This window comes from Globicephala melas, chromosome 9 (genome assembly GCF_963455315.2).
Source record: "Globicephala melas chromosome 9, mGloMel1.2, whole genome shotgun sequence".
In the NCBI taxonomy this organism is placed as follows: domain Eukaryota; kingdom Metazoa; phylum Chordata; class Mammalia; order Artiodactyla; family Delphinidae; genus Globicephala; species Globicephala melas.
The window spans coordinates 21,356,729-21,371,244 of record NC_083322.1 but is presented as its reverse complement, the minus strand read 5'-3'; the positions used below and the strand labels follow the sequence as shown (position 1 = coordinate 21,371,244).

At 43.7% G+C, this 14,516-nt stretch overlaps 1 long non-coding RNA gene across 4 annotated transcripts in view; it reads right to left on the bottom strand.

Moving 5' to 3' along the window:
* The window catches only part of LOC115851679 (uncharacterized), a 183,494-nt gene that overhangs the window by 105,837 nt on the left and 63,141 nt on the right, over window positions 1-14,516 (bottom strand). For all 4 annotated transcript variants that reach the window (XR_009565187.1, XR_009565189.2, XR_009565186.2 and 1 more), the window contains exon 3: window positions 8,526-8,696. This is a non-coding gene — a long non-coding RNA (uncharacterized lncRNA). The remainder of the gene's footprint in view (window positions 1-8,525; window positions 8,697-14,516) is intronic.

Sequence of the window (14,516 nt, the reverse complement as noted above, 5' to 3'; positions counted from 1 at the left end):
GGGGAACTTCTGCAGCTTCCCACAGGTCCCAAGCTCTCCAGGTATGGGGTCGGGGTGGGGGGGGCAGCTGGTGTTCCCAAACAATGCCTGTAAATAGCAGGTGTCCCAAATCTGGGCTCCCTGGTCCGAAGCAGCCTGTGTATTCACCCACCATTAAAGGTGCTTTCTTGTGCCCCATAAAAAAGGTGAAGATGTGAAGATGTTTGCCAGGGCTAGAAAGAGGGGGAAATAAGGAGTGACTGCTCAACGGACACAGAGAGGTTTCTTTTGAGGTGATGAAGATGTTTTGGAACTAGACAGAGGTGGCGGTTGCACAACGCTAATGTATTAAATGCCACTTTTCACTTGGAAATGGCTCACCTTATGTTATGAACTTCACCTAGAAAAACAAACAAAAAAATAACCAAAATCTATTTTTAAAAACATAGGAAGGGGGCACCATCCATCACTCAAACACAGACCTACACTACACTGAGGGCGCACCGGCCCCGCACACCTCTCTGTGGGACGATGGGCAGTGGTGGACCTCCCTTCCCTTCCGTTTTCAACCAAGCCTTGTGAGCTCTCCCTTCCCCCAACAAAGCTTTGTCCTTTACCCATGCTCACTGACACTGCAGAATGTGCCCTAAACCCGGGGAAGGCCCATGAGGAAACGCACCTCGCTGGAGAGTCTAAGTGCATCCTCTCCAACACTCTGCATTCTAACTCAGCCACTGATCTATCTGCTGCTCTCAGGTTATTCCCTGTTGGTATTTTTTCATCTTGTTCTGCTGTTTCCTACCCGTATTCCCTAAGGGCCTCCCACTCAGCATTCTACGAGAATCTAACATGGAGGGCAAATGCCATTTTCCTGTTCTGTAGTGGCAAGAAAATTCCTCAGGAAACTTTGACTGCACTCTTGATTGCTCTAGATTCAACCAAACACAGTGGTTGACTCTATCTGAACAATCAGTACAATCATTATGGTTGTGGTTAATTAAAATGTCAAATCAGTTGTTTGAATAAACTGACAAATGGTTGGACTGAATTAACTGGGTTTTTTTCTAGGTACCACACCAACATTCAGTAACTGTTGGTGGGAATATGGAGAGTTAGGAGGAAAAAATAGGGAAATAAAGAAAAATGGTTTTCTTTAGTCTCTCCCCTGTATTCTGTCGTACCTGCTCCAGCTCTCCTGATCATGCTCTAGAACCATTTTTCCAAAACGTATTTGACTATGAGATCCTTTTTCACACCAACATCTTTCACTATCAACCCTTACTTTCCCCATCTCAGTAAATGGCACCTTCCTCCACCTAGTTGCTCAGTATAAAAATCTCAGGGTTCTCCTTGGCTCTTCTTTCATTCATACCCCACAAATGATCTATCAGCAAAATGTACCAGCTCTACCTTCAATGTCCCCAGTCCAAGAACCTCTTCCCCAATCCAGACTGAGCTACCAGCCCATCTCAGGCACACCAGCTCTCCCCGAAACCACCCCAGTTTCTACTTTTGACCCTCAACCCCACAGTATCCAAAGTGACCTTTTAAAATTCTAAGTCCTAACACATCTTTCCCCTTTTCAGAAAGACTCCTCATGCCTGGGAATCAAATCTAAACTGCCCACCACAGCTATTAGCCTTACGTGGACTGGACCTCGATCTCTGTCCAACTTCATTTCCAAATGCTGTTTCCTTTCCTGCCTGCTCTGCTCTGACAGGGCTATCCCTCTGACAAGCCAAGCCCAGTCTCATGCCAGGGCCTACGAATTTGCAATTCCCTGTGCCTGGAATGCTCTTCCTCACTTCACTCAGTGCTGTGGACTGAATGCTTGCGTCTCCCAGAATTCGTATGTTGAAGCCCTAATCCCCACTGTGATGGTATTTGGAGGTGGTGCCCCTGGGAGGTGATTAGGTCATGAGGGCGGAGCCCCCATGATTGGGATTAGGGCCCTTATAGGAAGAGACACAAGAGAAATGATCTTTCCCTCTGCCCTGTGAGGATACAGCAAGAAGGCAGCTGTCTGACACCAGGAAGAGTCCTCACCAAGTACCTGCCCGTGTTGGCCTCCTGATCTCAGACTTCCAGCCTCCAGAAGTGTGAAAAACAAATGTCTGTCGTTAAGCCGCCCATATATGTTTTATTTGTTACAGCAGCCCAAACTGACCAAGACACTCAGGTCCGTGGTTAACTGTCAGCTCCTCAGAGAGGCCTGGGATGTAGAGAATACAGCAGCACACACACCCCGCCCGTGTCTCCCACCCCTTTACCCGGCTTTACTTTCTTCCCAGGATCCACCACCATCTGGCTTCGCAACGCATGTTTATTGGTTTCCTGGGAGGCTCCCACACCAGAACAAAAGCTCCAAGTGGGCAGAGGTGTTACTTTGTGCCCTTATCTGTCCCCAGCACTCAAGAGTGGTACCTGGCTGGTAGTAATGCTCAATAAACGTCTACTGATCAAATTAATAACTAGTTCTTACAGAACAGTGCCTCAGAATAATCAGTGAGTTGCTTCTCTAGAGTAAAATAATAAAAACAAAAGGAGTTGAGTTGGGAGAGAGGGTAGGAACTATGACGTCAGGACACAGGAGCCCTCCGCAAAGAAGTGAAGGTCAGGGCACAACCATGCACAGGACAGAAGCAGCTCGGGCTCCTCAGCAGGGTGCAGAGGGCTAGTTTCCAGCTGCCCGTGACGCATAAAACTGGACTGAACTATCATCTTCAGTCATCTCAAAGGGGTTGTGATATACCCTCTGCGACAACCTATCTTTTTTCTCTTTAAGACATAAGGCACTGAAGATATCAGGCTTGTGGTGAAGTATGCCAAGGCATAAGTCTGAAGTTGGCCTTAGACGGTAACAGAGGGGCAAATAAAATATTTTGGTGAGAATACGTTACGCATGAGAATCACAGTGATAACAAATGCACCATAAACCGAATAAAGGTGGTATGAAAACAACAGGATTTTTTAAAAGACTGTATGAAATTACATAAATATAATGCTCAGCACAGACTTTAACAGTCTTTATTATAATATACTAGAATGTCACAGTCAGATGTTTCTCCCTACGATCACCACAAGGGCAGTACTATGTCATGCTCATAATCTTTGCATCCCTGAATGCCCAGCTCTGGAATGAAATAATTAATAAATCAGTGAATAATGTCTACTAAACGTTCCCGTTTTTATGTGAAAGCCAACCAAAGAGATAAGGCAAAAGAAGAGAAGGGGGAGAAAATGAGAGAAGTGCGGAGCAGCAGCACAGGGGAACAGCAGCACGGGGGAGCAGCAGCATTTACAAGGAGCAGCAGCATTTACAAGGAGCAGCAGCACGGGGGAGCAGCAGCATTTACAAGGAGCAGCAGCACGGGGGAGCAGCAGCATTTACAAGGAGCAGCAGCACAGGGGAGCAGCAGCATGGGGGAGCAGCAGCATTTATAAGGAGCAGCAGCAAGGGGGAGCAGGAGCACGGGGGAGCAGCAGGAGCGGGCAGCAATCCTCCAACAGCGGATGAGAGAATCGGCACACAGAGGTGTAGACGAGAACAGAGCTGAGGCTGACTTGGCAGAAGTGGGGGCCAAATCTCTCACCTCAGTGCACCTCGATAATCTGCAAAGGTGAGCCATGCTGAAGACAACGTTTTTAGAACACTGTAATAATAAAACTGATCTATCTACGAAATTCCTGCCCATTTCTAATCTGAAAGATGCCAATCAAATTTTCTACTGCACGTATGCAGAATAAACCCTAGGGGACTATCTCTGCAGAGCACAGAACCATCCAGCAGCCGAGGGAGGTGGTTCCTGTGTAAGGCTTGGCACTGCCTCTGGCTAAGGTCACAGAATGAAGGTCTACGGCCCACGTGAGTGCTCACACACACACAGCACAAGAAAGCCAGGGGCCTGCCACCCTCCAATAAATTCCAGCAGAAGGCAAAGGACAGAAGCACAAAAATGTTTTACTGTACTTAGGAGAGAAAACAGATGTCTGTACTCGTCTTATAACAGAAGTCAGTTTGATGGAAATGAAACCTACAAAGACAATTAAGACAGTATAAAAGGTGGATGAAAAACCAGGAGGTCATCAGGACCAGAGAAGGCTCCGTGGCAGGTGGGACAGAGAGTTCCACTGCAGGAACTCGGCTGATGAGAGTAAGTGGGGAGGAGAAGGATCATGAGTTTGAGGATTGGACTAGCTTAGTAACAGGCACCATGAAGAGCAAGTAGGACAGTTAACCAGAATCATGCAAGTGCTGTGCAGTGTTGGGCAACACCTCAACTTATGCAAACAGGTACCAATCTACCTCCTCGTAGGATTCGCTCCAACACTGCTCAGCAGCCTGGATGCAAGCAAAAGGACAAAAAGGTCAGGAGGTGTAAGCTTTTGGCAAGAGAGTGACTTAAAACCTGGACCACGGATTCTACACAGACAAGGAGGGAAATAAAGACAGGAAGGAACTAATGGCTAAGTACAGAGCAAAGGAGTCCACCAATTAGGGAGGTCTCGGTGAGATCAAAGGAGAGGCAGCGGGTGTAACTCTGTGGGACAAGGTGGATGGACAAGAGGATGTGGTCAAGGAGGGAATTTCTGACTTACTGATCTGAGCCATGAGTAGACAAGGTCTAGGAAGTGGGGAACTGAGGGGAGTTGGGGAGATCACTGGTGAAGACAAGCCCCAAAACCCATGCCGTCAGGGAAGGAGGTGGGTCATCCCGTGAAGCTGGGGCAGGGTGGAGAGCAATGAGGCAGTCATCAGTGATGAGTGGGAGTAATGAGGAAGTCAGCAGAGAAGACTTATAGGGGGGTGGGGGGCAAAAGGATGGTTAAACACACGGCTGATGCTCAAAAAAGTAGGGGATGGACAGGAAGGTGGAAAAGCAAAGACCCAGTGCAGCCAGGCCAGGCATGGGTGCCACCAGCCCACCTTCTGAATACTTTTTCATCTCTGTAATGATGAAACTAACTTACCTAATCAGGTAGTTCTGCCAATTTTTAATCTGAAAGATGTTAACCAATCTTTCCCCTGCGTTTACACAAATAAATACTAGTAGTAGACTATTAGATTACTACAGGTTTCCCAAGATAAAATCTTCAGTGACTGGGCATTCATTTTAGAATCTTCCAAAGGATCACACATTTATCCCACATGCTTACAGAGTATAAGTAAATTAACATTTCTATTAGATTTTTTCAAATGCCAAGTTTTTACCGTACTTTATACCAATTGAAAATAAGTGTTTGCCTCAAAATTGGAAATCTTTTTCCTTGTCGTTTAAATTGAAGATGCAGGGATCTGGTATATTTTTACTATCTCCTCATCTTCTGGTATTTGTCACTGATTTGACCTATGAACTCATTTATGATGTGGCATTTATGTTAATAAATATTTCAAAGAGAAACCTGCCTCTTCCACCCCACTTGTTCAGCGATTGTCTCCTTCGGGAAGATGTCACTGATACGACATCTCCATTCCCCATTTCCCCAGCTGGATGCTCCCCTGTTCTGCCAGAGCATTCCATAGGCAGCTCTGTTTCTGCACTTAACTACATTCGACTGTCAACCAAAACAAGCTTTATGACCTTGGACAAGTGCTTAACCTCTCCGGGCCCTAATTTGTTTTTATGTAAAATAGAGAAAATAATAGTAAGAACATCATAGGGCTTTTTTATCAATTCATGAGTTAAAGTTAATGCCTAGGAAGCACTTAGAACAGTGCCTGGCATATAGTAAGTACTACAGAAGTGTTTGCTATTCTTATAACAATATTTATTTATGCGCCTCTCCTTGTGTACTTGTTAGCACCTTTAAAGTAAGAGACTAGGTCTTAATCTTTGTATCTCCAGCACCTAATACAGTGACTGGCAAATAGGAGACATTCAGTGAATGAATGCATGAATCAATTGATAAATCAATTTTTATTTCACAAAAAAAGTCACAGATATTAAAAATAATAAGCCAAATTATTATCTTATTTATAACCTCAGTGTAAAAATAACTTAAGGAAGTTCGTGAACTACAGCCTGACATTTCAAATATGTAATTAAATGAAAGAAGTTAAAATTAAGGGTAGAATTGCATCATCAGTACCACTAAAAGGTCATTGTCAAAATGGACTTAAGAATTAAGTAGCTTAGATACATTTTGACTCTAAGAATTAGTAAATTTTCACTTTCACTATAGGAAAAAAAAAGAGTCCAGAGGCTTGACTCTAGACCAGGGATTTGTTATAATTTCTTCCACAGATCTAGGTACCCAGGGAGGAGATAAAAAACCATAACAACAAAGTTCACCTACTTAATCTGTCACATTTCTGCAGTAAAAGTCTCAAAGTTGCTGGCGACAGAAGGGAATCGACTGAGGTATCCAAAAGAAAATTCAAATTATTGTGGCTAAAAGTTGAAAACGTTCATGAAGCCCTCAGGCCCTCGGAGTGGGGAGGCGGCTTCTCTCAGTCTCCAGTTAGAAAACAGCCAATCGCTAGATTTCATCTTGGGTTTAACATTTCTACAGAACACCTGATCTAGGATCACAGCATAGCCCTATTTAAAATTAGCACCACTAATGATTTAATATTATGGTTCTCTTCAGATTATCTCTGACACTATTGAAAACGAGCCTGCCATGTAACTAGTAGGACTTTTCTCTTTCACTGGCGCATGAAAAGAAGACACCTTATTCATTAAGATGGAATTTAGTGCAAGTCCATGTTTTGTTTTCGTTTTTGTTTTTAATTTTTATTTTAACATCTTTATTAGAGTATAACTGCTTTACAATGGTGTGTCAGTTTCTGCTTTATAACAAAGTGAATCAGCTATACATATACATATACCCCCATATCTCCTCCCTCTTGCATCTCCCTCCCTCCCACCCTCCCTATCCCACCCCTCTAGGTGGTCACAAAGCACTGAGCTGATCTCCCTGTACTATGCGGCTGCTTCCCACTAGCTACCTGTTTTACATTTGGTAATGTATTCATGTCCACGTGACTATCTCACTTTGTCCCAGCTTACCCTTCCCCCTCCCCGTGTCCTCGTCCATTCTCTACGTCTGCATCTTTATTCCTGTCCTGCCCCTAGGTTCTTCAGAACCTTTTTTTTTTTTTTTTTAGATTCCATACATATGTGTTAGCATACAAATGGTATTTGTTTTTCTCTTTCTGACTTACTTCACTCTGTATGACAGATGCTAGGTCCATCCACCTCACTACAAATAACTCAGTTTCATTGCTTTTTATGACTGAGTAATATTCCATTGTATATATGTGCCACATCTTCTTTATCCATTCATCTGTTGATGGACACTTAGGTTGCTTCCATGTCCTGGCTATTGTAAATAGAGCTGCAATGAACATTTTTTTGGTACATGACTCTTTTTGAATTATGGTTTTCTCAAGGGTATATGCCCAGTAGTGGGATTGCTCAGTCATATGGTAGTTCTATTTTTAGTTTTTTAAGGAACCTCCATACTGTTCTCCATAGTGGCTGTATCAATTTACATTCCCACCAACAGTGCAAGAGGGTTCCCTTTTCTCCACACCCTCTCCAGCATTTATTGTTTGTAGATTTTTTGATGACGGCCATTCTGATCGGTGTGAGACAATATCTCATTGTAGTTTTGATTAGTGCAAGTCCATGTTAAAGAAAGTCTGGGAGCATTAGTGTTTCACAGAGGAAGAGCAATATTTATCATATCCTCATGGACATCCAAGTAGAAACCTATTTAAGAAGGATGAGAGTGAAGAGTTGGAGGAAAACCTTTAGCAAACCGAGGTTGTGTCTACTTGGTGGAAGAGTCCCTCACTCCCTTCCACATTTTCCCTCAAGCCACAGAGCATTACACTTCAGCAACCATCTAAGGGAGACTGAAACAACTAACACATAAGGAGAGATATAAATTTAAGTGTGAACACTGAAAGAAGAAACAAATGATTAATAGATTTCCCTGGTCCCCATGCTGATATTCTGATAATAACAAAACTCAGATACAGGCGTGTGAGAAGATTATCTGCATTTCCAAATAACTTCACAGCTAAATGAAATCACTTCAAGCAGTAATCTTCTATTCTGCTTTCCCAAATAAGCCAGAATTAATATATACAAACACTCCCATCAGAGAAAGAGCATCAAGAAGATACAGCACAATTGACATATTTACACTATTAAATGTCAAATAGATATAGTGGGAAGCAGCCGCATAGCACAGGGAGATCAGCTTGGTGCTTTGTGACCACCTAGAGGGGTGGGATAGGGAGGGTGGGAGGGAGGGAGACACAAGAGGGAGGAGATATGGGGATATATGTTTATGTATAGCTGACTCACTTTGTTATACAGCACAAACTAACACACCATTGTAAAGCAATTATACTTCAATAAAGATGTTAAAAAAAAAAAGACAGCACAAAACATACACATACCTTAAGAGTGTGTTTTTCTATAATTAAGTATTAAGCATTTTTATTTACTTATTTTAAATGAAAAAATGAAAACTGAGGTTTTCAATCTGACAGGGATTGCATCTGAGCATTAAAATGTCCAAGTACATACCTCTCAACTCCTCATCTTTTAATTGCTGCATAAATGGTTGCCGAGGAAATGTCCCGACTGGATGAAGAGGCACAAGTGAACTCTCGTTTCCAAGCTTGCAGGTATGACTCACTACCTTTGCTCCCACAAAGTAGGTCCTCCTGAGTTCTTAGAGGCACATGTTTCTGCAACCTGGATGACAATTTTAAAAAAGGAGAATGATTATTTATTTTGAATATATGTTTCTAAGAGTAGTAGAAGTTAAGGGCAAGTCCCTATTCACATCAAGTTTAGAAGAGAAGTGCGTATTCTCAAATATGCCCGTACAATTTATAGCAGGTAGTTATGGAGGGTTATTTTTATGGCAGTATGTTAACAAGACAGTGATTAAACATTATAATGAGAGAACAGAGAAAACACTGGAACAGTAAGACCACAGAGACACCTGCCAAAGAAGAATCCGGTTACAGGGGTACGACCCCACAAACCACTGAGACCTAGCCCGAGTCCAGGTTCCCTGAGAATTCTTGTAACCTAGCTACACCTGTGCACAGAATGACACCATGACATCGTTAAATAGTGACTAGAAAACACAGCGCAGATCGTCACATGCCAACAGGTATGCAATCTGGGGCAAGGGCACTTCTGAAGGTTCTATTTTAACCGCAGCAGATGCACTGAAGCAGCCTGGAGTAGTAGGTTCAGCCTGCAGATTTCTGAGGGAGGACAGAACCTTACGTAATTACAGCATATTAGGGCAGAGATGCTGAGGACAGCCTCAAGGCCGAGGCCACATCCAGGTGATACCCTGGGTTCTGACACTGCTTCTGGTGTCTCAGGACAGAGACGGACCACGCCTGGAAGGAGAGGGTGGGGGACCAGGCCCAGGGCTGGAGGCAGAGGGGGCCCAGCGCCCACTGGAAGGGTCCCGGCTCTCCTCCCTGAGCTCTTCCTCTAAAATCTTTTCACCTTCATCCTAACATAACCATCTTTTCTTTTATTGTGGCAAGAAAAATTTTCATTTAAATGTAAAAAGTTAAAACCGACTCTTCTGGAGGAAAAGCAACTGCTAATTCCCACCGCCACCCCGCAGCTATGCTTCTGTCTCAGAGCTGCTCCAGGTGGAGGGGCTGGGGAGGAGGGGGGCAAAGGAGGAGACAGACTGAACTCAAAGCTCTCATTTTTCCCCTGGAGAGTTAAAATATTCTACTAACTTCCACCCCTGCTGCTGCAGCCTCACACTGCAACTAATCCCCTCCCCACACTGATGGGTGGGGTTGAAGATTCCTCAGTGACTCCCTATTGCCCTCAGGATAAAAACCCAAACTCTCCTCAGCTTAGGTTACAAAGCTCTTCACCAGCAGATCCCTGAAAACTCACATGCACTCCACTGTGACCTTGAACCTATAAAAGAAAAACTGCCCCAAACCTGGTCTGGTACAGAAACAAATTGCCTACTGTTAAAATTCACAACATCCTAGTGAAAAGACATCAACAGCATTCCAGATAAAATGCTTTTTTTCTAGGCAACTTTCTAATGAACTTGAAGAAGATTGTTTGTTCTGTGAACTCACTACCACCCACCCAGTTGACTTGTCAACTATCAGAGTCTAAGGATTTATAACCAGACATTCTTTTCAATGATGATTTAATCATTCTTCCTACCAAGAGTGACTCCGAATACACCTACCACGGGCCTCTTCCCTTGCGTTGCAAAACTGTAATGAAACGCTGGCACGTGCTCATAACTCAACTGTCTGAGAAGTTTTCTTTCACAAACACTAACCTCAACCAGGTCCTGAATCCTGCGGTTTCCAGCATGTTCCTCAGTCTCTAGACCGTATAGGCCTTTGAATAGGCAGCAGGAGCTGCCTCCCCCAGGAGCACCTCCAAAGCCTACCTATCCCCCTCTCACTCTCCTTCCTTTACCGTAACCCCCCTCTTCTCCCCCATCTTCCAGCCTCCCAAACCTAGGTCATCTATCAGTTTCTCCGGAACCATCTGCCATGAGTGTCTGGACTGCAGGCCTTCCCAGGCGCTTCTGTATCAGAGCTGTTACCACACTGCACTCTATTTATCTCCCTAGACTGGAAGCTTACTGAAGACAGTGCTGGGCCTTTTTATTTCTGTTATCTCTCACCTTATCACAGAGCCTGGTTCAAAATGAGCGCGTAATAAATGTTTGTTGAATGAATGAATGTAGGAGAGAGATGAAGCTGAAAAAATTTTTTTACTGCATGAGGTATTCACTGTGCAGCTTCAAAACCGCCCCTGAGATGCAGTGTGGTTCTGGACTGAGGGGGACTGGACTCCACAAGGCAGCCCATGCAGCACTCTCCAGCAGACCGGCTCAGAGCAGGCACATAAGGACCCCGTAAGGACTGTCCCAAGTCCACTGGAGAGCACAGACAGCTCAGCAGGAGGTGGTTCAAATGCACAATTCCCTGAAGCTTTGCAACCAGATGAAAACCAGAGGGGATCTTAGAGGAGAAGCAACATAAAAAGGGGGGCAATAGAAGATGGGTAACAGTTTCAAGTTACCCTCACAGATGGAATCTTCCTGGCATAGGAACACCAAAATTTAGTTTTTCGTGAAAATATGTTAAGTAGGGTTTTGAGATATAAAGACCTGCGGAAGCACCAGGAAAACTCAAGAGAATCTTTTGTTGTTGTTGTTTTTTACTCCTGGTTGGCTTTTGGATGGGGCTGGGAGGACTTGTAAATGCCTTAAGGGAAAGACAGCCTCTGTTCCATGCCCACCTCTCCCAATACTCCGTATCTCTTTCCCCAACAACAAACCCCACCGAGGCCCGGGCATGGCATGGAGGACGAGGCAGAGGATGCCCAGGCATCCTGCCTCCTGTGTACCAATTATGAGATTTCCTCTCATGGAAGACAACTTCCATTCGGTACTAAGTTGTTTTTGCAAATGTGCGTGCAGAGTGGTAGAGTGCACGGCCGCTTCCTGTTTGCTGCTGGGGTTCTCAGATGTCCCTGGCGGGACAAGGTAACGGAGTCAACGGGAGTGTAAACATAACCCTGTCCCCCCAGAAGCCATGGCTTCGCCCACGCAGCTCGGGAAAGTGCAGCACAGCGCAGCTGGTCCACACACACGTTCTCTGACTGCCTTCTTCCGAGTATATCAATTACCTATGGTATGTCATGGACCTTCAACCTGGTATAGTTTCCCCAAAATGGCTCAACATTTAATATCTTTTTGAAGAGCACTTCTAGTCCTTAGGAATCTGACCTGACGGTGAGTGCAGGACACACATCTGCCAGATCTGAGCAGTAAAACTCTGCCTGACTCTGAGCATGAAGGACAGGAGAGCCTGCAGCTAACCAGAGAGGGGCCGGTTCGTGCAGCGAAAGGCAGCTGACGGGGCCTCCTGTCTCCAAAGCTCTCTAGAGTTTTCTTTACTTACTGCAGAAAAAAGAGCCAGCATACATCCAAAGATCTTACATTTAACGGGCCTTTAACCGACCTGAGAACAAATTAATTTTTTCTATTTCATTTTATAAAGCTCAGCCTTTCTCATTCTTGCACATCTATACTTAGAAAAAAGAATGAGTAATATTAAAACACAGTACCAGTATGCTGAACAGCACTCACACAACAGATAGAAAACGTATGCTGTACTGTCCTCCATTCCACACATATATGAAAGCTTCTAAAGAGACTTATTATAGAACACGTGGGAATTCCCCACATGAATCTAAGACTCTTTTGACTGACTGAAAGTAGAATTGAGGGGCCAGGGAAGGGACTTCCCCTGCCGTTGATTAAAAACATTATTCTGTTTTTGAGTTGTCATACCGAGTTGACCATGAAGTGAACAAAAGCCCCCTTAAAATGTACTTTTTGAACTTTCTCTTCTAGTACTGGATTCTAAGATGGACTTACAGACAAAATCCTCTGACACACTAAAAACAATTTCTTAAGTAAGTTCACAATCGTAAGAAGAAGGAACATGAAGTTCTAATGTTCTGAAAACACACTTTAACCAGTCCACCTTAATGAAACGTGCGCACCTATGGATGAAATGAAGTGTCTGCAAATGTGGATTTGCAAAGTCGGTCATTTTCGGCATCACAAACTTATTACAGCGTTTTTTTGAAATAGTAGGTTCCTTAAGAGCACATACAATGATGATTTGATGAACAAAAACAATCTTTATATATATCATTTCAAGAACGTTCCTATTATATGCCAAAACAATAAAATATTCTTCTTCTTTCATTCTTCTTTAGAAATGGACTTGAAGTGAAAATGTAAAGTCATTTGAGTTCAAAAAACTAATCAGACCAAAAAAATCAAATTAATTGAGAATTTCACCCCACAAACAACACAACAAGCAATCTGTAATGTGAACTCCTAAGGTCTGAACGGAGGAGCCCACGTGGTACGAGGATGTAGCACACAGGATATGAAGATTTTTAAATAAAACCAATAAAGCAAATATACAAAGACTGGGAGAAACATAGTTACTAACTACTTCAAGTCCTTTTTAGGCCTAGGCAGTTTTTATTTATTCTTAAGGCTTTAAACACAAAGTACAAAAAATAATAGGCATGGTTTAAATATAACAGGGTCCAGACAGAGAGGACAATTAACAAGTCTCTTAAATTAGGACTACACTCTGCTTACTGACTTGCTTCCAAAGAGTAGAGTATGCTAAGGGGTGGGGTGGGGTGGAGAGAATACGTTTACAGTGGAGGAACCTTGCAAACACTACCCTGGCCAGGTGACCAAGGTCAGCAACATCAGGGAGAAGTCGTGATGATGGCATGTTCCCTGCACACAACGTGATAAGAATGTCACTTCACCTCTGTGGTCTTCCTCTTAAAACCCCACAACCCCAGGCTGATAATCAGAAAAACATGAGAGATATCTGAACTGAGGAACGTTCTACAGAACATCTTACCAGTATTCCTCAAAACTGACATCATCAAAAACAAGGAAAATCTAAGAAGGTGTCACAGACCAGAGGAACTTAAGAAGACATGATGACAAGATGTAATGTGATATCCCGGGTGGATCCTGGAACAGAAAAAGGGTATTACGGAAAAACTAGTGAAGTCTGAATAAAATGTGGATTTTAATTAGTTAATACTAATGTACCAATGTTTGTTCCTTAATTGTGACAAATATGATAAGGTAAGAGTTATCAACTGGGGTAACTGGGTGGGGGACGTATGGGAACTCTCTGTACTATCTTTGCAACTTTTCTGAAAGTATTCTAAATAAATAGTTTATTCAAACTTTTAAAAACTCCGTCCACGGCACCAATGCCTGGTGCTTCAGGTGGGTGCTGCAACACTGGCCTGCACCAACAGGGACAAACACAGGCGAGGACCCCGGCCCCTCTGTATGCTGACCGACTTCGGCCAATTTGGGAACCTAAGATGCCAGGGACCACAGATGGTGTGCATGTGAAACAGGAACAGACATCTCTGAGTGCCTAACACCCCCATGTGAAGTGAAAAATAGGCAATTTTATGCAAGAAAAAAAAGACAAAGCCTAAATGCGTTGGCCTGGAGCCACCAGTGCTCTGTGAAAACACACGACAACCCAGCCTCTAGCCTTCACTTAGCAAGTAGCACTGCCAGAATCCAAGCAGGTGTGAAAAAGAGTTATGCAGCCTTCCCTCCCATACCCTACAGGCTCTGTGTCCTATTTCCTTACCACAAAAAAGGTAAATCAGACAAGGGGAGGCACAGAATTCCCTTGAAGATTTGTAGGAGGAAGACCATTAAAAGACTTCTCTGGCCAAGGAGTACACAACTCTAGTTTCAAAAATCTGTCCAGCCAGGGCACATGGTACCGTGTGAGCCATGTTCTGCAGGGGGGAGGTGAAGCCCCTGAAGTGCTGCTCAATGTAGAAAGACACTTGTCTACAGAATAAACATGTGGCATGACTCCGTTTGCTGCGATGGATTTCCTTCATTGCCTTGAATTTTAATCGAAAAAGAAATCTGGGGATTTATCTTCTCTAACCAAAAAGTTCCAG